A 24017-nucleotide genomic window follows, 5' to 3' on the forward strand; every position below is an offset into this window, starting at 1 on the left:
GCTTCAAACTCCTGTAAAATAAGGAATATAACTACTAGAGTGTTGGAAGAATTAAATGAATGAATGAAGTGCTTAGGTAATTATTTAGCAATATTAATGAAATAAATAAATATTAGTAAAATAAATATTAGTAAATATTTACCAAAAATACTTGGCCAAAGTCCTTTGAACTTTATTCTGAGGACAAGGGAAAGTGTACTCCCTTAGGACTGTCTTTCCTCCTAAGACAATTACCTCGTTCTCAGTAATTGTTTCAGGTCTCAGATTCTTGACCATATTTAGATTAGCTCTGATTTAATTTCATGAGCAATGGTTTCTGCCCCTGCACTCTTTTCTTGGGGCATTATGTGAATTATTTACTCTGGCTGTCACAGGGATACAGGGATTTCTTTTCACTCTTATAACTAATATGTATTAATGGTGATGTGACCATACGTATTTTATGTTTTCCTTGGCAGAATAACTGATTCCTTTTTATTTTCTTCTGTGAGATCATTTTAATTTGTAACACTTTGCCCTCTTCGTCCTACTTTTTGTTTTTTGCACATTTCATGTTTTCTAAATATAGAATATTTATAAAATTCTATTATGTTACAGTGGGAAAGGTGTTCAGGATTGGCTTGGACTCTTTCCTTTAGTTTTTTTTTTTTATGTGTATTAATTTTGAGAGAGAGAGAGACAGAGTATGAACGGGGGAGGGACAGAGAGATAGAGGGAGACACAGAATTTAAAGCAGGCTCCAGGCTCTGAGCTGTCAGCACAGAGCCTGATGTGGGGCTTGAACTCAAACCCTGAGATCATGACCTGAGCCAAAGTCGGACACTTAACTGACTGAGCCACCCAGGTGCCCCACTCTCCTTTACTTTATATAAGAAATTAAGGGAAGTAATTTGTCTAGTCTTGTATTCTACTTCTTGCCCTCTTCCTATCTCCTGCCATGGAAGAATTTATATCTGGGGTTAAATTTCATTTTTCCCCTATTAGTCAAAAGTCTATCTTAACTTGTTTATATCTAATGGGATTTAATTAAAGTCATTAGCAGGTCTGCTGAAAATGAAGCAGAGCTGATGTCCCAACCTAGGAAATAAGATTACCTAGTGAGTAGAAGTGTTGTGGATCCAGCAGTGGAAAGAAGGGCCCACCCTGGACATACTCTTCACTCCTAGGCATACTTGGCATGTTATTAGATGTGCTAGTTATTGGGTGTGCCAACATTGGATTATTAGTGGTCTTTTCTGTGTTTACATCTAGGGTGTATGAGGAAGGAAGGAATAAAATCGAATGAAAAATTTTTACTCTGGTGCTGAGCACTTCTAACTTTATACTATAAATAACAATTAATATTTGTTTGCGTTAGAAAGCTACTGTTGGGTGGCAAGGAAACCAGAGACCCTTCTTCTCATAGACTTGTTGGTACTAATTAAAACCCAGATTGCCAGCTGGAGGGCAACCTAAAAGTTTTCCAAGTCAACACCTTTATTTTATGAATGAGAAAACTGAGACCAAGAGAAGAAAAAATAACTCACTATTTAAAACAATTTTTTTTCTGGCTACAGATTTATTCAACACAAAACAATCTCTGGCTGACCACATCCATGACTAAATCCACCTGTAAACTGGAATTCACTTGCTGACCCAGCCCCAACTTCACCTTTCTTGTTGGCACCAGGGGGCACAGTGCTTTGTCTGTAGGTGTCTCTGTCAGCTTCCCCTCATGTGAGTCTTACAGGTTGCTCTCCCCCCACACCTTTGGGCCATGGCCTGACAGTTTCAGGATGGATGTGGTGCAGAATGGCAGGCACAACCTCAGGGGGCAGATGGGGGTATTCACAGAGATACTGGATAACCTTGTTGATAAGGTACTTGTAGAAATGTCTCCAGGCAAACTATTCCTTTATGTAGCCTTATGATTTGAGAGACTGCATAGCCTTGATAATGTTATGATTGGGCACATTCTTGTCTGCCAGTTCAGGGTGTTTAGGCATGTGGGCGTCCTTCTTGGCCACCACTTTCCCTCCTTGAAAAGGAGTTCATAGATGGCTCTTCTTGGGCATCAACTTCTCAGCTGCTGCTGTGTATGGGACCAGAACTGGAAAGGAAAAAACAACTCAGTATTACACAGTAAGTTAGTTACAGAGTCAGGACTATATCTCAGCACTTCTGACTCCCTGTTAAGTGCATTTCACTACACCCCTCTGCAGGGCAAATGTAAGAGAAGAGGTCAGGTAGTGGAAAGAGCATAGATCTGAGGGCAGAAGATCTGGGTACAAACCATGGCTCTGCCATTTACTGACTTGTTCGTGAGAAAGTAATATCACTTCCTCAAGTATGAGTTTCCTCATTTGTAAGATGGGATAATGCTGATACCTCTTTTACCTGCCTCGTGGGGTTATTATTAGGATAAAAATGTGAGATGCAGTGGAAAAAAAGGCAGATGAAAGTGGACATGGCTAATTTGCCTATGGATTTTGGCCCCATCACCTATTAACTGTGTGATTTTTGGGCAAGTCATTTAGTTTCTGTGAACACAGTTTTTTTTTTCCTTTGTAAAATTGGGACAATAGTAACTCACAGGGCTGTGTGGAGAACATTAGTGTATGTAAAGCATTTAATTTGGTGCCTGTTGCATAATAGCTGTTCAGTAAGTGAGATCTCAGAAGACTTAATTCTGTCTTCTCAGAACTGTTCCTTTAAGACTTAAAATAGATATAGCAGAACTCATTCTTCTGTAGCTTTAAAACTATTTTGAAAAGTTTGATTCAGAGGCTATAGGCAGAGTAAGGTATGGGCTTTGTGGTTAGGTTTCTGCTTTAAACTGTAGTGGCCCGTAGTCAGGCTCTTTCTTCTGTCTTTCTTCTGTCCAGGGAAGGGCCTGTAGAAATGGCAGGCATTGCATATGGTGAATTGATTGAAGAAAAGGTAGAGGAAATTTGGTGGCTGGGAAACTTGGAAGGGAGAATGGAAATGGGAAAAGTAGTGCTACTTTTCATCACCACTGTCTACAGGCCACTGAGTATCAGTATGTGAGAACCTTTGTGGTGAAACCTTTTCTCATTGTGATCTCAGTCTCTGACAATATAAATGTCTCAAAGTGTTGGGACCATGTCTAAGTCCTCTGTTGCCCCAAATACCTGACCTACAGTAGATATGTGTGTGTGTGTGTGTGTGTGTGTGTGTGTGTGTGTGTGTATATATATATATATATATATATATATATACTCATATGTATGCATATATTTGTATATGTATTTATTTAAACATTTATTTATTTATTTTGAGAGAGAGAGAGAGAGAGGGAAAGAGAGAATCCCACCCTGATGCAGGGCTCCATCTCATAAACCATGAGATCATGACCTGAGCTGAAATCAAGAGCTAGATGCTTAACTGACTGAGTCACCCAGGTGCCCCAATATGTAGTATATTTTTATTGGAAGAATGACTACTTGAAGTGGAGAAGTACTGTGGCCCATAGGGATCCATGAACCCCTGTGGCTCCTAATTTCTCATCCAAGCTCCACTTTGCTGAGATATTTGTATTTAAATAGGCTTTTATAGTCTTTAGCCTGATGGATTTGTGGTATTTCATGTCTTGGTTTTTTTAAGCTTTGCTCTACTGCCAACTTCCCTTTATCACCTTGGTTCAGGCCAGACAACTATTTCCTTCATTCCTAGTCATTGTGTGGCACCTGCCAGGTTCCTCTTTCTGGTTTTTAATTCTGGGATGGATTTGGTTGGTCTAAGGCACATGAGCTGGAGAACATGAGATTTGCATGATCAAACAGCATTTCCTTAGAAGTTCCAAGATTATGGGAAAGCATAATGCTGATAGGTTCTCTCCTTCTTTCCCCCAAAATAGGATACTCTCATATAAGCTATCAATTCAGTAAATATATACTAACCATGTATACTATAGATTAGATATTAGTCTGGGTACTTTGAATATATTATCTCACCAAATGCTTAGTAACCCTTTGAGTTAGGCTGATGATATTGCCCTCAATTCACAGATAAGGAATATAGAGTTTAGATAAAAGAAATGACTTGCCTTAGCTAGTAAAGGGTAGACCCAGGATTTGAACCCACGTCTTTATGACTCAAAAATCATCACTGATTGCCATGTCTGTTTACCTTACTAGAATGGAAACTCCTTGAAGGTAGAGGTCTTGTCTGATTCAAATCTGTATTTCCTATTCTCAGCACAAGAACTGAAATAGAACCTTTTTTTTTTTTTTTTTTTTTTTACATTTTTTTAATTTTCTATTTAAAGTCCAGTTAGTTGGGGCCCCTGGGTGCCTCATTCAGTTAAGTGTCCGACTTTGGCTCAGATCATGATCCCACAGTTCGTGGGTTCGAGCCCTGCGTCGGGCTCTGTGCTGACAGCTCAGAGCCTGAAGCCTGCCTCGGATTCAGTGTCTCCCTCTCTCTCTGTTCCTCCCCTGCCTTCACTCTGACTCTCTCTCATTCTCCCAAAAATAAATAAAGATTAAAAAAATTAATAAAGTCCAGTTAGTTAACATACAGTGTAATATTTAAAAAGTTTAAAAAAAATATTTATTTATTTTTAAGAGAGAGAGTGTGGAAGCCACAGAGAGGCAGAGAGAAAGGGAGACAGAGGATCTGAAGCAGGCTTTGTGCTGACAGCAGAGAGCCCAATGTGGGGCTCGAACTCAAGAAACCAAACCGTGAGATCATGACCTGATATGAAGTTGGATGCTTAACTGACTGAGCCACCCAGGCAGCCCAACATACAGTGTAATATTAGTAACAGGTGTACAATAGTGATTCAACACTTCCATACATCACCTAGTGTTCATCACAAGTATACTCCTTAAACCCTATCGCTTATTTAGCCCATCCCCCCCCGCCTTTCTGGTAACCATCAGTTTGTTCTCCTTAGTTAAGAGTCTGTTTCTTGGTTTGCCTCTCACTCTTTTTTCCCCCTTTGCTTATTTGTTTCTTGAATTCCAGATATGAGTGAAATCATATGGTATTTGTCTTTCTCTGACTGAATTATTTTGCTTAGCAGAATATTCTCTAGCTCCATCCATGTCATTGCAAATGACAAGATTTCATTTTTTTAATGGCTGAGTAATATCCACTGTGTGTGTGTGTGTGTGTGTGTGTATGTATCTCACAACTTCTTTATCCATTCATCAATCGATGGATACTTGGGCTGTTTCCATAGTTGGGCTATTGTAGATAATGCTGCTATAAACATTGGGGTGCATCTGTCCCTTTGAATTAGTATTTTGGATTCTTTGAGTAAATACCAGTAGTGCAATTGCTAGATTGTAGGATAATTCTGTTTTTAACTTAAAAAAAAAAAACTTATTTTATTTTATTTTTTATTTTTATTTTTTAAAGTTTATTTATTTTTGGGACAGAGAGAGACAGAGCATGAAGGGGGGAGGGGCAGAGAGAGGGGGAGACACAGAATCGGAAACAGGCTCCAGGCTCTGAGCTATCAGCCCAGAGCCTGACGCGGGGCTCGAACTCACGGACCGCGAGATCGTGACCTGAGCTGAAGTCAGATGCTTAACCGACTGCGCCACCCAGACGCCCCAAAAAAACTTTTTTTAATGTTTATATTTGAAAGGGAGAGAGAGACACACAGTGTGTGAGTGGGGGAGAGGCAGAGAGGGAGACACAGAATCTGATGCAGGCTCCAGACTCTGAGCTGTCAGCACAGAGCCTGATGTGGGGCTCAAACTTAAGAGCAGTGAGATCATGATCTGAGCTGAAGTTGGACGCTTAACCGACTAAGCCACCTAGGAGCCTCTATTTTTAAATTTTTGAGCAGCCTCCATACTGCTTTCCAGAGTGGCTACACCAGTTTACATTCCCACCAATGGTGCAAGAGAGTTCCCTTTTCTCTGCATCCTTGCCAACACCTGTTGTTTCTTGTGTTGTTGATTTTAGCCATTCTGACAGGTATGAGGTGATACCTCACTGTAGTTTTGATTTGCGTTTCCCTGATAATGAGTGACGTTGAGCATCTTTTCTTGTGTCTGTTGGCCATGTGTAATTCTTGACATAGACTAATTTTTATTGAACATAGGATACATTGGAAGATCTAGACTTAGAGAGTAGGGCAATTGGGGTGAGGTGTTGAGAAACTGTTTTTGTAGTCTATGTTATTTGTGTGGGGGAACCTCAGTCCTCAAAGTGAATTTTTTTTAATAACCCATGGGGTCAAAAAGGAAAGAAAGTATCATTTACTCCAGAAATCCACAAGCGTAACTAACACAAACATTAGAATGCTTTAAAGAATTTAGAGTCTTATTGGGAGAATAATACCTACTTCCTCCTACTTGAGGAAAATTGAGATAATACCAGTAAATGAGCCTACCTGCAGTGTAAAGTGTGTAAGTTGTTTTTAGGCCTGGCTCTTCCTTCTTTCCCTTCTCTGGGCTTCAGTTTCTCTGTACAGTGTGTTGGCCTGGATGCCCCTGTGGCCCCTGACAACTCCGACATTTAGGTGAGGGTATTGCAGTTGTTCTGTTGCTTACTTCCTCCATTACAGAGCAGCACATACTTGATGTCTGTGATGTTCTGCAGCCCTATAGCCCTTCTGTCTTTAAGCCTAGTTTCCTCTAAAGTCAGTTGCCTTCTTTAGTTTAGTTTTCTTTTTTAGGCTGTTTTTGTGTGGGCTAATGTTCCCTTTGGAGGTTGAATTGAATTGTGTAAGTATTTCAGGAAGTGGCAGAAGCACCTTCCTCAAACGTGGTTCCGTCAGAAGCCCATCAAGTCAAGTCCTGTCCCTAAAGAGGAAGAGAAAGCCTGGGCTCCTTAGCCAGTAGATAAAGAGTTTCTTCCTTGAGCTCTCTGGGCTAATTTCACCACTTAAAGAGGGGACATTTCCTTTTAAATTCCAAATACCCCACTCTGTATGTGATTAATATCCCTGGGTCGTTAAAAAAATGATTTATTTAAGTAATCTCTACACCCAATGTGGGGCTCAAACTCATGACTCCGAGATCGAGAGTTGCATGCTCCTTTGACTGAGCCAGCCAGGCACCCCATTGCTGGACCATTTTTATGTCACTCTTCATTTCCCTCTACCTTCCTAAGTCTGACCCTTGGGTCATACAAAGTAAATTCAAGTTCTTCTCCATATCACAGTCCTTTATAATCACAGTGGTGATTTTATTTCTTTTCTTTTCTACTAAATATTTTCTTCATGAGTTTCTCACATGATACTTCTCCTTCTCTCTCATATCACTTTCCTCTCCACAAAAAATGCGTATGGGTAGGCTCTTTATGCTAATTTTCTGGTCTTGTGTAACTCATTCACTTCTCTCAGGTTTTCTCTCGCTGTTGCTTAAATAAGCCATATATACCTCTTTCATGTCTCCCTAACTTGTTTCTCATAGTTTCTTTTGTGTAACCTGTTTTTCATTGCTTTGTTGTACTTCTGCTCAACAACCTTCAAAGCCCAGTTAAAATATCTCTGTCTCTGATACCTTCTCTGACACTGTCCACCTGTTCCAGACAGAATATCCTTTTTTTCAGTGTTTATGTGATACTTTCTTCCAATAGCTATGACAGCATTTATTGTATTGTACTTTATTGTATTGTAATTATACTTGTTCATGTATCTGTCCTCTCCCTAAACACTTCCTCAGTTATTCCAGTGTTGGAAGTACCTGTCATATGCCAGGTGGTCAACAAAAGAAGCAACTAACATTACTGAGTGCCTTACTGCTGTGCAAGTTGCCATATACTGTCAGTTAATCCTTACAATGGGTCTCTCATGTAGGTATTACACCCACTGTACAGACGAAGTAATTGAGACCCAGAGATGAGTGATTTATTTATTATCTCACAGAAGACTGGGATTCAAACCTGCTTGCTGACTTCAAAGCTTGAGCTGTATTTAGAACTATTCTTCTGACTTCTAATTCAGTATTCTTTCTGTGTACATTAGAAAAACACAAATTGAGTAAGTAGATGTGCTTAATGCGGTGATAGATAAGAGTTCCAATGGGAGTAGGGTGCAAACAGCGGTAGCACTCACATAATTGCTGTGTATTAAGAAATGATCCTGGAGTTGTTAATGCTTTAATCGGTACTGTAGGCAGTCCTAAAATTTGGCACTTACAAATGAATCTGTTTTAGCTGGTTAGCAGATGTAACAACACCTACCTTAGGGCATGTTCTGTTCTAAAAAGGGATGAAAAGCTTCTTCTCTGTCACTATCGTGGGTAATGTGGATGAGCTCATCTTTGACCTGAAACAGTGGTAGTGCTTCTGAAATCTTTCACTTCCAAGCTTTGTCATAATTTTGTCAGGTGCTGATAACCTACTTTTTCAGAGTTGTAGAGTCAGACAATTGAAATATGAATTGGAATATGGGGTTCTTACTCCAAATGTTTGAATAGCCTAAGCTCTTACCAGGACACGAAGGACTTTTATGGAGTTAGTAAAGGAGGCCAAATTGTAGACCTTGGGAAACACTCCTGTCTCCTTGTTTTGTGATGTGGGCTATTGAGTCATTCTATATTTTCCTAAGTTGATTAATAGCAAATGTGTTACAGAAAGGTAACAAAAATAAGACGAGGGTTCAAGCTTTTGGTAGCCTTATGTGATTTGAGTCAAATGATTAATACTTCCTAAGCCTATTCTTTTAGGTGTTTAGTGGTTTTTCCAGGGGATGTGATCCTTCTGTCTAAGGACCACACACCTCTGTTGCCCAGGGACCATGCTACACTGTAGCTTCTTTTACCTTTCTTTTTAAAAAAAGGTCACAAATCCTCCATTCACTCTGTACAGTCTAAAAATTTGTTGAAATCTGACATCTTCTGATGTCTCTTACCCATTCTCTTCCTTGTTGAGGTTTGTTTATACGTTTTAAAATATCTTTATATTATTTTAGTGTGATTTTGGGTAGGAACATAGGTAAATGTGTTTTTATTCTGCCAAATTGGACTACAAGCAAACTTCAAAGAATTTAAAGGTCAAGAAAATGAAGTTGCATTTATATCTGGAGTCACAAAACTTCGACATGAAAGTAAGTGAGAGTTAGAGGCTAGACCTTCTTAGGAGATGTCCTAGGTTTAGATTTTGACTTGATCATGTACTAGGTATATGACTTTGGACAAATTACCTCCCTAATCCTCATTTTTTAAAAAGTTTATTTATTTTCAGAGAGAGATAGAAAGCTCCAGCAGGGATGGGGCAGAGAGAGAGAGAGAATCCCAAGCAGGCTCCACATTGTCAGTGCAGAGCCTGACGCAGGGCTCAGTCTCATGAACCATGAGATCATGACCTGAGCTGAAGTCAAGGGTTGGATACTTAACTGACTAAGCCACCCAGGTGCCCCCGCTAATCCTCACTTTTGAGATTGGATTTTTTTTTTTTTTTTTTTTAACATTTATTTATTTTTGAGACAGAGACAGAGCATGAACGGGGGAGGGGCAGAGAGAGAGGGAGACACAGAATCGGAAGCAGGCTCCAGGCTCTGAGCCATCAGCCCAGAACCTGACGCGGGGCTCGAACTCACGGACCGCGAGATCGTGACCTGGCTGAAGTCGGACGCTTAACCGACTGAGCCACCCAGGCACCCCTGGATTTTTTTTTTTAAAAGAGAAAAGATACATCAGAAATTGCACTGAAATAATCATCAAAACATGAGTTTGCTTTTAGCAAACTATGGAATCTTGACCAAATCCTTTCTCCTTTTTGGGCCTCGGTTTCCCTTTATAAATTAGGAACTTTTCCTTGATGACCTCTAAGTTCCTTACTATTCTAAGGAGTCTGAGATTTTCCTGATTCCTGAAGAGCACTGACCCTTTAATGCTAATGTCTAGCCCCTTGTTCAGGATGATGAAGGCCTGGGATTTAGACAAATAGAATTGAGTGCTCTGAAGTCTCTGTGTGTGTATCTGCCTACCATTCTGACTAGAGCACAATACTTTAAAAAAGGAAAGGAAGTGGGGCACCTGGGTGGATCGCCTGAGTGTCTGACTTTGGCTCAGGTCATGATCTCGTGGTTTGTGGGTTCAAGCCCCACACGAGGCTTGCCGCTGTCAGTGCAGAGCCTGCCTCAGATCCTCTGTTGCTCTCTCTCTGCCCTCCCCCACTCACACTCTCTCAAAAATAAATTAAAAGAAAGGAAGGGAAGCAAAAATAAGATAAAAACAGAGAGGGAGACAAACCGTAAGAGACTCTTAAATACAAACTGAGGGTCACTGGAGGGGTGTTGGGGTGGAGGATAGGCTAAATGGGTATTGGGCATTAAGGAGGGCACCTGTTGGGATGAGCACGAAGTGTTATATGTAAGTGATGAATCACTAAATTCCTAAATTTAGTTCCTAAAATCATTATTACACTATATGTTAACTAACTTGGATTTAAATTTAATGTGTGTAAATATATATATGTGTGTGTGTGTGTGTGTGTGTGTGTGTGTGTGTGTGTGTGTGTGTATATATATATATATATATACTAAACAAAAAGGAGAAAAACCCAACATAGTAGCAATGACAATGAAATGTTCTCCATCTTGGAATTTCTACCCTATAGTGTTAAAGACCACAAGAACATCTGCAGTATAAAAAACCCCTTTGACTTTTTAGTTTAGTATTTCATTAAATTTGTTTGAAAACTAATTAATTTGGTGTGTGTGTATGTGGTGGAGATGCAAGATATCTATGAAAATCCTTTGGGAACCACTTTGGGAGTGTCTGTCTAATGCACTGTGTTATTAGGAGTATTGTGCTAATTCATATTGATGTATCTAGCACGATATCCAGAATATATAAGGTGATGAATAAATGCTGCTATTTAAAATATTTAAAGGGGTGCCTGGGTGGCTCAGTCAGTTAAGCCTCCGACTGTGGCTCAGGTCATGATCTTATGGTTTGTGAGTTTGAGCCCCATGTCAGGCTCTGTGCTGACAGCTCAGAACCTGGAGCCTGCTTTGGATTCTGTGTCTCCCGCTCTCTCTGCCCCTCCCCCACTCACGCTCACGCTCTCTCTCTCTCTCAAAAATAAATATTTAAAAAATTTAAAATATTAAAAAAAAGAGGAATTGCAGTATACAAACCCATGGCTCTTAGGCAACACATGGTAAACAGGCAGGTATTTTAAAACATTTCACCTTTTTTTGCTTTTTCTCCCGGAATTAAGACAAGCCAGGGTACCTGAGGTCTTAGCATGGAAAGGAGCAGCAATTTTGTTTTTTTGTAGTTGTGACTATTGTGTGTCTGCTCTAGCAGGAGAGAAAGACACTAAAATTATTATAACATTCAATGATGAATGTATAATAGAGGGATGTACAAAGTATTATCTAAGCAAGGAGTGGAAAGGGAGGAGAAGAGGCACTGAAGACTCCAGAGAGGAGGTGACATTTATGTGTGGAAGAATGAGCTTCCATTGAGCTTCCACTGAGCTTTACCAGTTTGAAAATGTGTTGAGGTCTACCATTTCTCTGGGCTTCAGCAGAACCTAGAGGACTCCTTCTTTGGGAAGTCGTTGGAGCCTATTGGGAACTGAGAAGTTCTTTCGAAGTCTGATTTAGTGTTTTTCTGATGCTGGCTTGGACTTCTCTTTATACCAGTGGAGATCTGAAACAAGACACTTGGCCAGGCTGTTGTTCTTAGTCTGGTTGAGGTTTAGGTACTGTTGTTGTTGTGTTTTTAAAAAATTAATTAATTAATTAACTTACTTATTTTTGAGAGAGAGAGAGAGAGCAAGCGAGCAGGGGAGAGGGGCAGAGGGAAGAGAGAGAGAATCTTAAGAAGGCTTCACGCTCAGCATGGAGTCCCACACGGGACTCAATCCCAGGGCCCTGGGATCATGACCTGAGCCAAAATCAAGAGCTCAGGTGCTCAACCAACTGGGCCACCCAGGCACCCTAAGATTCAGGTACTGTTAATGGATGTATGTTAGGTAAGCAGAAAATTATGTCTTTCCTTTCGAGAGCTGCCCGAGTGAATTTTTCGAGATAATTGTTTGGAATCTCTACTTTGTGTCATCCCAGGCAGCTGTGGGGTCTTTAGGACCTAACCTATTTAAGATACCCAAACATTTAGTTCTCTTTAAGTATCTCAGCAATATATTTTTCCTTTTGGAGTAGAAGTTGGCTCTATTTTGACTTGCTACTTTTTGTTTTTTGGTTATTGGGTATCTAAACTTCTCAGTAAGTTCATAGGCTAGAATAGTCTAGCACAGAAATAGTGAGTAAAACATTTTTATTACATGAACAACAAATATTATTGTATTTATTTTATGCTACATGCTGTGCTAGACCCTAGGTATATAAAAGTGAGTAAGATCCAGTTCCTCTCTTGGAGAAGCTCATAGACTTGTGGCAAAGAAAGAGAAAACAATACTTTAGGAATTGTTTGTTGACCGTGTACCATTAATCATGATAAGCACTGGGGATGAATGAGAAAATCTCAACCCTTGATGTGCTTATAGCCTAGTGGGAGGTGGTAAGGTGAGAAGGAGCCCTGTAAAGCCAGTAATTAATCCAATGGACAAGGGAGGATGTGGCATTTATCATAAAAGAGAGAGGGGTATGTGGCTGGCTCAGTCAGTGGAGCATGCAGCTCTTGATCTTGGGGTTGTGGGTTCTAGCCCCATGTTGGGTGGAGAGGTTACTTAAAAATAAAATCTTTAAAAATTTTTTTGAAAATAAAAGAGAGAAATGGTATTGTGTGCCCTGAGGAAGGTATCACTTTAGAGTTGCACTAGATGGTCTGTTAGCCCTCTCTGAGTCTCAAACAGTATAAGATTCTATGATTTTGTGAATTTTTCACTTATGGGTATCAGAGAGCAAGTGGTATTTTATATACAAAAAACTCATGAAGAAGAGTGTTGGAGAAGACATGAATAGACACTTTTCCAAAGAAGACATCCAGATGGCCAACAGACACATGAAAAAAATGCTCAACATCACTCATCATCAGGGAAATACAAATCAAAACCACACTGAGATACCACCTCACATCAGTCAGAGTGGCTAAAATTAACAACTCATGAAACAACAGATGCTGGCGAGAATGTGGAGAAATGGGAACCCTCTTGCACTGCTGGTGGGAATGCAAACTGGTGCAGCCACTCTGGAAAACAGTGTAGAGGTTCCTCAAAAAATTAAAAATAGAACTACCCTGTGACGCAGCAATAGCATTACTAGGAATTTATCCAAAGGATACAGGAGTGCTGATTCATAGGGGCACATGTACCCCAATGTTTATAGCAGCACTTTCAACAATAGCCAAATTATGGAAAGAGCCTAAATGTCCATCAGCTGATGAATGGATAAAGAAGATGTGGTATATATATACAATGGAATATTACTTGGCAGCCAGAAAGAGTGAAATCCTGCCATTTGCAGCAACATGGATGGAACTGGAGGGTATTATGCTAAGTGAAATAAGTCAGAGAAAGACAGATATCATGTTTTCACTCATATGTGGAACTTGAGAAACTTGACAGAAGACCATGGGGGAAGGAAAGAGGAGAAAAATAATTACAAACAGTGAGGGAGGGAGGCAAACCATAAAAGACTCTTAAATACAGAGAACAAACCGATGGTTGGGTGGGGGAAGGCTGGGGAGAGGGAAAATGGGTGATGGGAATCGAGGAGGATACTTGTTGGGGTGAGCACTGGGTGTTGTATGTAAGCAATGAGTCATGGGAATCTACCCCCAAAACCAAGAGCACACTGTATATACTGTATGTTAGTATACCACTTGACAATAAATTATATTAAAAAATGTTAATAAATGCAACTAAAAATGTTAATTAGCAAAATAAATAAATAAAATAAAATAAAATAAAATAAAATAAAATAAAAATAGCTAATTCCAGTGTAAGAGAATTATGGAAGTAGGAAAAGTGATTTTCTGGTTGTTCAATTCTTTTTTTTTTTTTTTTTTTACTTTTCAAATTTAAAGTGTTTTTATTTACACACACATGCACACACACAGAGGTTTCCTTTCATTATCTATGACTCAGTGTGTTTTTTCTCATAATGATGGCAAATTCATATTAGTTTCTGTTGTTTTCCTCTAGGATTAAATGTTAAAGAAGGTGGGTACATGTGTACTTTTGTTTGATTTTAGACACAAGAGAATTTGAAATAAGAAAACAAGCATTACTTAGATATTTGATGACCATGACTGTTTTCTCTTCGCCACATTACCCTAAAAGTTGCCACTTTCACTTAGCACAATTAAGCCAAATATCATGAGAAACACACTTGTAGTTGAACAAATTAATCACTCCTTGTGGTAAGGGGGAACATATCCTATGGTGAACCATGGGGTATCTCTGTTAAGAAGGTGCTAGAAAGGACCTGTTATAGGATTTGGGGCTTTGGTTGGGTAAATTTTGTGAGGGTGTAAGGAAGCTGGTTGTTCAATTCTAAAACAATGGTAGTGGCTGCAGAACATTTTCCAGAAAGTGATCAAGTGAGCAAATGTGTCCTCAATACTTTTTCTGAGACCAGTCTCTCCTTAAGAGTTGTAGATAAAAAAAAAAAAAAATGTATAAAATGGTGTTTCTGCCCTTGAGAGGCTTTGATTTTATTAGGACTGTAGGATTTCTATGCTAAAAAATTAAACAGTTCCACCAAATAAGCTGGGTACAAACTTGAAGTGTTTAGAGAAAGGTGAATCATTAGTTTCCTTGACCTCCTGTAACAAAATGCCACAAACTGGTTGGCTTAGAACAAAAGAAAATTATAGTCACACAGTTCTGGAGGCCACAAGTCCAAAATTAAGGTGTCAGCCAGGGCCATACTGCCTTTGAAGGTGAAGGAAGGATCTGTTCCAGGCCCTTCTCCTAGCTTCTGGTAGCCTCAGGTGTTCCTTGGCTTGTAGATGGACATCTCCCTGTCTTTTCATAGACTCTCTCTCTCCTTGTGTATGTGTGTGTGTGAACTTCTTAGTAAGCATAGACCAAAATAGCCTAGCTGGAATTTGGAAATTTGTGTCCAAATTTCTCCTTGTAAGGACTCAAGTCATATTGCATTAGGGCCCCCCTTAATAACCTCATTTTAACTTGATTACCTCTGTAAAGACTCTATTTTAAAATAAAATCACATTCTGAGGTACTAGGGCTTAGGACTTTGACATATCTTATTTTGCGAGACACAGTTCAAACCCATAACCATAGGCTTGAGGATTAGGGGAAAGAACTCAGTCAGCTAAGAGTGGAATTAGCAGAGAGAAGTGGAGATACTGTGAGACAAGTCTGTACAGTATCTAAATCCTCGTAAGAGGACACTCCAGGTAAATTCATCTTGGTAGAACCAAGGAGTTCTGAGATTCCCAAGCAGGGATATTTAGAGAAAAAAAGATTACTTCAATTTTCTTCTTAGTTGTTTTTGTTCATAGTGTACTTTTGTGGGCAACTTCTTTCTTTTTCTATAAGCACTTTTATTGCTCATGCCACATATCCAATCTTGACCATTAAGATATTGATTGCATATTGAATAAAAATTTATTCTTAGGTAACAAAAATTAAATTATTTAACTTACATAGTCATTTTTAGTAATAGAAGACATTTTCTTTGTAAATGTGATGAATTTATACAAAAAATGGATGACTTCAAGGAATTTGACATTAGAAAATGAGAGTGGATCATGACATTTCTTAATCTGTGACTCCTGGGGTTAGGATAGTAGTTCTCAAGTTTGGCCACTCCAAGAAAGCTTAAAAATGTATTGACACTTAGATCCCACTCAGGACCAAATAAATTAAATTTGGAGTGGGGGGGGGGGCGGTAAAGGTAGGTATGGGGCCCAGGCATCAGTGTTTTAAAAAAGCTGTCCTGGTTTGTATACTTGGTTGTAGCACTGGCTTAGGGGAGTAAGAAAGAAACCAGATTCTGGTCCTTGCTGTGACCTTTGAACATTCCCTAAAGCTATTGAATCTTAGGTACCTCTGAGAATAAATCTAGGTATATTATCTCTGACATGTACCAGCTGTTTAATAACTATGGGCAAGTTACTGGAATTCTTTTTGGGTCTCAGTTTTCTCATTTGTAGAATGGAGACAGTTAAAACTACCTTTGAGGTTTGCTATGACAATCAAATATTTGCAGATACTTCAGAATGCTTTGTAGATTAAAAGTACTATGTAATATGAGGGTTTAAAAATTTTTTCACTGGTAGATAACTCGCCCAAGATGTTATAACTGCTTGGTGCCCTAGACAAGACCAAAATCTACATCTCTTGAATCTTTTTATTTCCCCATTAATTTGAAAGGTGGTTTTTCTTCCTTTCTCTTTCATGTTTTCAGTTCTTTTAAGTTGTATCTGAATGCCTTCTGTATTAGATACTTTCAGGCTACTAGGTATGGTAAGCAGCATGTTGGTTTAGTGGAAAGGACATGGTCTTTGGAGTTGCATGGATGTGAAGTTCAATTCTGACTCCATTACTAACCAAATCACTTTAACCTCTCTAAGTTTCAGTTTCTTTGTATGTTAAACGGAGTATTAAATGAGAAAATAATGTGAAAGCACTTAGCACTGTGCTTGGTATATAATACCAAACACTGATAATTGTTGCTTTTGTTATTATGAGAAGTAGTGATAGCAGAGAATTCATTCATTCATTCATTCATTCATTCATTCATTTATTTATGAGAAAGCACACATGCACACCCCTGGGGGAAAGGGAGAGAGAGAGTCTTAAGAGGCTCCATGGCCAGCGTGGAGCCTGACGAGGGGGCTCAATCTCAAGACCATGAGATCAGGATCTGAGTTGACATCAAGAGTCGGATGCTTAACCGACTGAGCTATTCAGGTGCCCTGAGGGTAATACTTTTAATACAGTTGAATAAATGTTAAAAAAGAAGCTCTTCCATTTGACTTCACTGAACAGGGTCATCTTCTTTTGGTGGCTTTTGGGAGTGGGCTTGATGGGATACCTTCCAAAGTCTTTATTACAACAATTTTAATCTGTATAGTTTTATACTGTTTTAAAGATAATTTTACAAGCTATTCTCATTTAATCCTCACCATCATGTGCAAAGAAAATATCCCAATATATTTAACGAGGAAACCACAACTAAGAGAGATGAAGTGACTTTCAACCGGTCACCTTATGAGTAAGCAATAGAGACAATTATTGTTTAAGGGGAAATTCCAACCCTAGATGCCTTGGGTTTTGTTTCAGATGGACTTTTGGTTTCATAATGGGCTTTCGGATGTAAACCCAGAAGCCTTAGTTTTGTAGTTGTATTAGTTATGTACTGTTGCTTCAATAAATTGCCTGTAAAATTTATCAGCTTAAGAAAAAAATAAACATTATCTTACAGTTTCTGAGGGTGAGGAATTTTAGAGTGGCCAAGCTGGGTGGTTCTGGCTGTTATGTCTCAACTGAGGTTACAGTCAAGCTGTTGCCTAGAGCTGCAGTTTTCTAGAGGTTCACCTGGGCCTGGTGGATTCCCTTCCACACTCACTCATCTGGTTATTGGCTAGCTTCAGTTTTTAGCTGGCTGTTGACAGGCTGGTAGCATCAGTTCCTTGCTCACAACATGGCAGCTAGCTTCCCCACAATGAATGATCTGAGAGAGAAAAGAGCAACCAAAACAGAAGCTGCAGTGCCTTTTGTAATCTAATTTCAGAAATGATACATCATCACTTCAACTGTATTCTTTTGATCACACAGACCAACCCTTATACTAGGTGGAAAAGGATACACAAAGGTGTGAATACCAGGAGGCAGGGATCATTGGGTACTGTCTTGGAGGCTGGCTACCATAGTTGTAGAGAAACTGAGGCCCAGGCTGTATAATACATAGTTAAGGAGTTAACTTTATTTTTTATTTTATTATTTTTTTTAAAATTTTTTTTCAATGTTTATTTATTTTTGGGACAGAGAGAGACAGAGCATGAACGGGGGAGGGGCAGAGAGAGAGGGAGACACAGAATCGGAAACAGGCTCCAGGCTCTGAGCCATCAGCCCAGAGCCCGACGCGGGGCTCGAACTCACGGACCGCGAGATCGTGACCTGGCTGAAGTCGGACGCTTAACCGACTGCGCCACCCAGGCGCCCCAGGAGTTAACTTTAATATGCAAGTTTAGATTCTACTCCATGTTCCAGGTATGGTGGATATCAGGAAAATTCCCATGTCTTTAAGGGATGGTTTCTTAGGACACAGGGAACAGGGAATCCTGCAGAAGCCTCTTGAGTCTCATGTATTTACTATTGCTCTTTCTAAGTTGGTAACGTAATCATGCCTGTTGTTACAAATAGACACTTTATTGAGCGGTTGGGAGCATGAGAGGGTTTCTTTGCCATTGAGTGCTACCTGGTGAAATTAACCTTGGAAATCTTTACCTGTTGAGAAAATTAGCTGAGGGAACTTTACAAGCCTCCAGCACTTAGTGCTTTAAAAACCCCTTTCACATTCACTTTTCATGTGATCATCTACAAGGAATAGTGTGATGAGATGGGAAATTGACTGCCATTTAAGTCAGTACATCTGAATTTGAGTTCCAGCTTAGGCACTAACTGTGATTTTGACAAAGTCACGTTCTCCCCCTTGACCCCAGTTTCCTTAAGTAACACAAGGAGGTGTAAACTAGAGTCTCAGGGTTTGGAAGTGCAACTTCACAGGCTACTGTGGTGAGACTGGGAAGTGGGAAGACGCTGAGGAAGGGGAACTTCCCCACCTCCTTTTCAGCCAGAGCAGCTATGCATTTACCTGTTTACATATTGTTGTTTCTGTAAGATTTGACTGGAAAAAAGAGTTTGAGAGGCTTTAAAAAAAAAACTTGGAAACCATTGGATTGAGTGATTGCAGAAGCCTTCTCCGTGTAAAGACGGAGTTGGTTTTTCTGATGCCATTGGGCAAGCAGTAGCCTGGGGGTCCTGGCCTACTATCCTTTCTACATCTCTATAGATAGAACAGCAGAGCAGTGGACCTAGATGTCTTCTAAGAAATCTAGATGTTTTTGTCACCCTTTCCCCCTTAGATTTTTTCCCTTTAAGCCAGTAGTGGGAGAGGTGGGCAGTTTTCTTTAAGCCAGTGGTGGGAGAGGGGATGGCTAGTTCTCCATTTTTAATGTGGCATAGCTTCTTCTGGAATTAGGATCCAGATCTGGAGGAATGAATGAAGGCCTTTCTTGGAGAGGCAGAAGTCACTGAACAGGCTTCCTGGGAGAGGAGGGGGCCGGGTGAATCAGCAGCAGGTGAGAAGAACTGGTCTTAAAAGTTGGCCTCTGCCTCTTTAGGATTATATAGATGTAAAAATGCTTTCTCTAGCCTATTCTTGGTCCCCAAGCCCATCTACCTTTTGGAGACTAATAGAGAAGATAGAGGTGGGAGGAATTTCAGATGAATCTTGCTTACAGCAGCTTGGGAGGGCCCTTGTCTTTTGGTGGCTCCAATAGTTTTTATTATTTCCTTGTTGGCTATAGAAAGCAGATCTTTACTAGCAGATTGAAGTTAGTCTTTAGCCATTTTTTCCGTACTCTCTGTTCTTTTATTTTCCAGGTAGTATTCTTTTTTTTGGGATAGAAGCCTGGAAATGAATAGGTTAGTGGAAGGAGGATTGGATTTAGAATCAGTAGGTCTGGACAAAGCTCTGGCTCTCCCACTTACCTGTGTGACCTTGGGCAAGTTTCTTAATCTTTCTCAGTTTGTTTCCTCATATGTAAAATAGGATTGCTGTGAAGATTAAAGGAAGTAAGTATGTAAGGTACTGCATCTGCCCATAATATGTGCTCACTAGGTGATAAGTATTTACAATTATTTTTATATTTATGTTTTTGAGAATTTAGGATAGATGCTAATTATAAGATTACTATTTTATATTAGAGTAACAATGTCGGTGCTGGAAAAAGTCTTACAATTCATCTTCTATATTCATTTTACAACTGGTGCATTTTATAATTGGAATTATTCAGGCTCCAAGTCAAGCAGTGAATGGCCCAAGATCACCAATAGAGGCAGCAGGGACTCAGTTTACAGTACATCATTCTCCAATTACAGGAGTGTCTTAGACTAGTCTGGGTGGCTGGGGCTGGGGTAGACATCCGTATAGGTTCCTAACTTGATGCTTTGAGGGCCATTAATCTATGTGTCCTGAGAAACCAGAGGCCACCTTGAGTTGGATACTGCTGGGTAGAGCCAATCTCTTAACTTTCCATTCTCCTGAGAGGTATTCCCTGGTGTGGACCTGGGCCCTTGAAGAGGTACTTCATGGTTCTTTCCTTGGCAACTAAACCTGTCCTTCCCTCTTCATAAAATAAAAACAAATCCTGAAAAGAGTAGACAAGTGTAGCCATGATGTCTCTGGCTGTGAATGACCCAGTGTGCCGGAACTGTAATATGGAAAGAAGGAGGGAAGGAGGCTGGAAAAGTTCAGAAAACTTTTTGAGTATTTTTTCCCCTTCAAAGTGTGCTAAGGGCTATTCCTTCTGTTTCTTTGTGAAGAGAAAATTGTAGAATTTTAGGACTGAAATTTCCTTGTAAGGACGTCTAATACAGCTTTTACCTCATGTTTGAATTTCTTCTGCAAAGTCCTACCACGTATTTTGCCAGTATCTGTTTGCATATTTCCATGATGGAGCGCTCTGTATTGATAGAGACCGTCATTTTCGTGGTTTGACATTTTGCTCTTAAAACTAAAATCTACTCCTGTGTGGCTTCTAATCACTGGCCTCTCACAAGAAATTTAGGCTCTGGTGGATGAAATGGTGATGTCAGATCTGTGGGTGTACATCGTCAATTCCACATCCAGCTAAGAGGATTAGGCAAGACAGAGACCTAGGAGCTTAGTTCCAGAGCCTCAAATTCATCCTGATGTCTTTGTGAGCAAATGGACTTTAATATAATTATTTAATCTTTTTCATGGACTTGCTAAATTTATTAGTACTAGAGTCACTAGAATTTATTATTAGAATTTATTAGTACTAGAAAGAAACTTGCTGATCATATGGCCTGTTTTTGTCATTTTACAGATTAGTAACTGAGTCCCAGAGAGGTAAAGTTATCTGCCCAAAGACACACATAAATTCTGAGATTAGGATCCTGGTCTCCTGGTAGCAAGTACTGGATGTCATTTTATAGACAGCTCTTCTAGAAAAACTGTTATCAAACTCCAGAACTTTTTTTTCAAGTGCCATGTGGCAGGTGTTCCTTGAGATTTCTATTAGGAGAGAGAGCATCAGTTAAAAATTTCATAGATTTCCATGTAAAAATAACATGCTATTTTTCAGTATCACAAGAGAAGGTTAAGGGTTCTATCCACAAATATTTGTAGAGCACCTACAGGAGTTCATGTGCCAAATTCTTGAAAATTTATACTTCAAGACACAACTCAGAAATCTTCACTTTTGTGAAGTTTTCTGAGTATTCCCTCCCCCCATCCCCATTTCCTCATGGAAATGTTCCTCATTATGGTTCTCATGCTGTACAGGCAGTGTGGTATGGTGAAAAGAATATGGACATTGGATTCAAACAGGCAGGCTGGGTTGGATTTTGGATCCAAATAATTCATGTGAAGTGCTTATCAGAGTGCTGGACACACAATAAGAGTTCCTGAAATGTTAACTACTGTTATTGTAATTTTACTATTACTCATATCTTATCTCCCCCTTTAACCTGGGAGCTCTCAAGGGCAGTGTTTTTTTTCAAACCATGTAAGTCATAACTCATAGATTGTAGATTTAATGTAGTACATTGGACCACATTTTTAAAAAGCCAAATAGAATAGGCCAGAAAACAAATCAGAACACACGGTATATAGAAAGAGCAAAGGCTGTTTTGTGAAACTTGTCTTTCAGTTTTATACTTATAGATTGTGTGTGTGTGTATGTACTGTGTCTCCATATAAATTGCATTCTTACTGTAGGTTGTAGTCAAAACAGTTTGAGAAACCCTACTTTAGAGAAGAGACTGCCTGCTATTTATATCTTTTATTCACCGGAGCTGGCACAGTGTCTGGAACAAATCTGATGCCTGAAATTAATTGCTTAATATGTGATATAGATAGCAAATGCAATATAGGTTCAAAGAAGGGGGAAATTGTCTTGAGAATCATTTTAGTAACTTAGTTGAGAGCTTAGTTTTCTGATGTCCGAAAGATCTGGGGAAAAGTTGCAGCTCTGCTACTTATTGGCTAAGCAATAAGGCAAGTTACTTAACCTCTCATCATTTTCTTCATCTCTGAAATGGGGAAAATAATTATGTCAGGTTGTGAAGATTAAATGAGATAAAGTTACTAGAGTGGCTGGCACATTATGAGCACTTGCTTAATATTTTCATGGGCTGAAGCAGCCGTGGGAGGCTTTCTTGAGGAGCAGGCATTTGTCCTCTAAGTACTGGTATGAATTAGACATGAAAAATGTTTGAGATGTCCTGTATGTGGCTGAATACCCTGTGAAAGCCATCCGTAGTCTTTTTCTCTTACATACTCTTTTTCCATGTTTTTTTTCTCACCAAGGTACTCATAGTCTTTTTTTCTCTTCAAAACCACTTCCTGGGAAGAAAGTCCAATGTCAGCTGTTACAACTTGCCTGTGGCCCCTCCCTAAGGCTAGTTCATTCCCATAGACAGAGAAAAGGAAATACTCCAGGTTGTCTGACTCAAGTTATACTTTCGGGAAGAATGCCTGCATAACCTAGGGAGAGAGTAGAGAGTGGTGGCCAAAGCAGCTGAGCTTGACCCCTGTGAACAAAGGTAAATAGGAAGGGTTCTTGGCCTCTGGTCCAAAGCCCAGACTGGAGCTCCAGAGGGCAGGTCTTTCTAAAGGTAGGCAACTGGGAGGGTGGGGAGAAAGGTCACCCCTCTCTCTGACTTCTGATGATACTAGAAAAGAAATAGATCCAAATCTGGGAAGGAGGGATAGGGAGAGGAAGAGGGAGAAGGGTAGAAGGAGTAGGGAAGGGAAAGAAAGTGCTTGCAGAGTTATCTGAGTTAGCTCCATGGAAGGATAGCTAGTCTGGGAGTTAGGAGACCTGCATTCCAGTTCAGGCTTTCATCCTGAATCTCAGTTCTTTTGTAAAATACTTGCCCATTTTAGCCTTGGTAAAGAAAGGGCCTCTCTAAAACCTGTTTCGGGTCTGAAACTTTTGTACCTGTTTAATAAAACCTAGAAGAGAGATGCAAGGGGCTCCTGGGTGGATCGGTTAAGCGACCAACTTCGGCTCGGGTCATGATCTCACAGTTCATGAGCTTGAGCCCTGCATCATCAAGCTCTGTGCTGATACTTCAGAGCCTGGAACCTGCTTTGGATTCTGGGTCTCCCTCTCTCTCTCTGTCCCTCTCCCGCTGGCACTCTGTCTGTCTCTCAAAAATAAATAAAACATTAAAAAAAAAAACTTAAAAAAAGAGATCCAAATAAAATAGCATTTCAGAGGAGGAGGAAGAGAGAACTGTTTGATTTCTTTAGCTATATTGAAGTTTTTCCACCTTGAGACTTGATATTTTGGATCATATAAGTCTGTGTTTGGGCTGGGGGATTGTTCTGTGCCCTCTAAGGTATTTAGCAGCGTTCTTGTTCTTTACCCACTGGATGCCAGTAGCATCTACTCTTCCCTCCAGTTGTGACAAACAAAAAGTGTCTCTAGGCATTGCCAATGTCCTCTGGGGTGCAAAATCAACCCTGATTGAGAACCAGTGGTCTATATACATGCAAACTGTAGAGAAAGCTCAAAGATAAAATTATTAATAATAATAGTAATCATATAATTTTATCCTCGTATAGTACTGTTATAAGCCTTCAAATATATTAGCTCATTTAATTTCCATAGTAAACCTAAGAATTAGGTACTCTTATTTGTTCGTGTTTCACAAATGAGGAAACTGAGGGGAAGAGGTTAAGTGAATTCATGGCAGCTGATGTTTTTTATCAGTTGTTATGTGTCAAGGACTCTGCTAAGTACCTTACATATATGTTATCTCATTTAATCCTCACAACCTCATTTAACCCACCTGTGAGGTGGATGCAGGGCTACCATAACTTTACAGATGGGAAGCTACAGTGTGCTTAACTCGGTACGAAGCCCTGGGGGTATGCTGGAGATTAGTTTCTAGAGTACTTTTTCCTA

The 24017-nt window shown here is 39.7% G+C and overlaps 1 protein-coding gene and 1 pseudogene across 3 annotated transcripts in view; one reads left to right on the forward strand and one right to left on the reverse strand.

Annotated features, from left to right (window-relative positions):
* Positions 1 to 24017, forward strand: part of PAK1 (p21 (RAC1) activated kinase 1) — a 181404-nt gene that overhangs the window by 46715 nt on the left and 110672 nt on the right. The window lies entirely within an intron of this gene.
* LOC123600400 lies at positions 946 to 20562 on the reverse strand (annotated as a pseudogene).

Source organism: Leopardus geoffroyi, chromosome D1, assembly GCF_018350155.1.
Source record: "Leopardus geoffroyi isolate Oge1 chromosome D1, O.geoffroyi_Oge1_pat1.0, whole genome shotgun sequence".
In the NCBI taxonomy this organism is placed as follows: Eukaryota; Metazoa; Chordata; class Mammalia; order Carnivora; family Felidae; genus Leopardus; species Leopardus geoffroyi.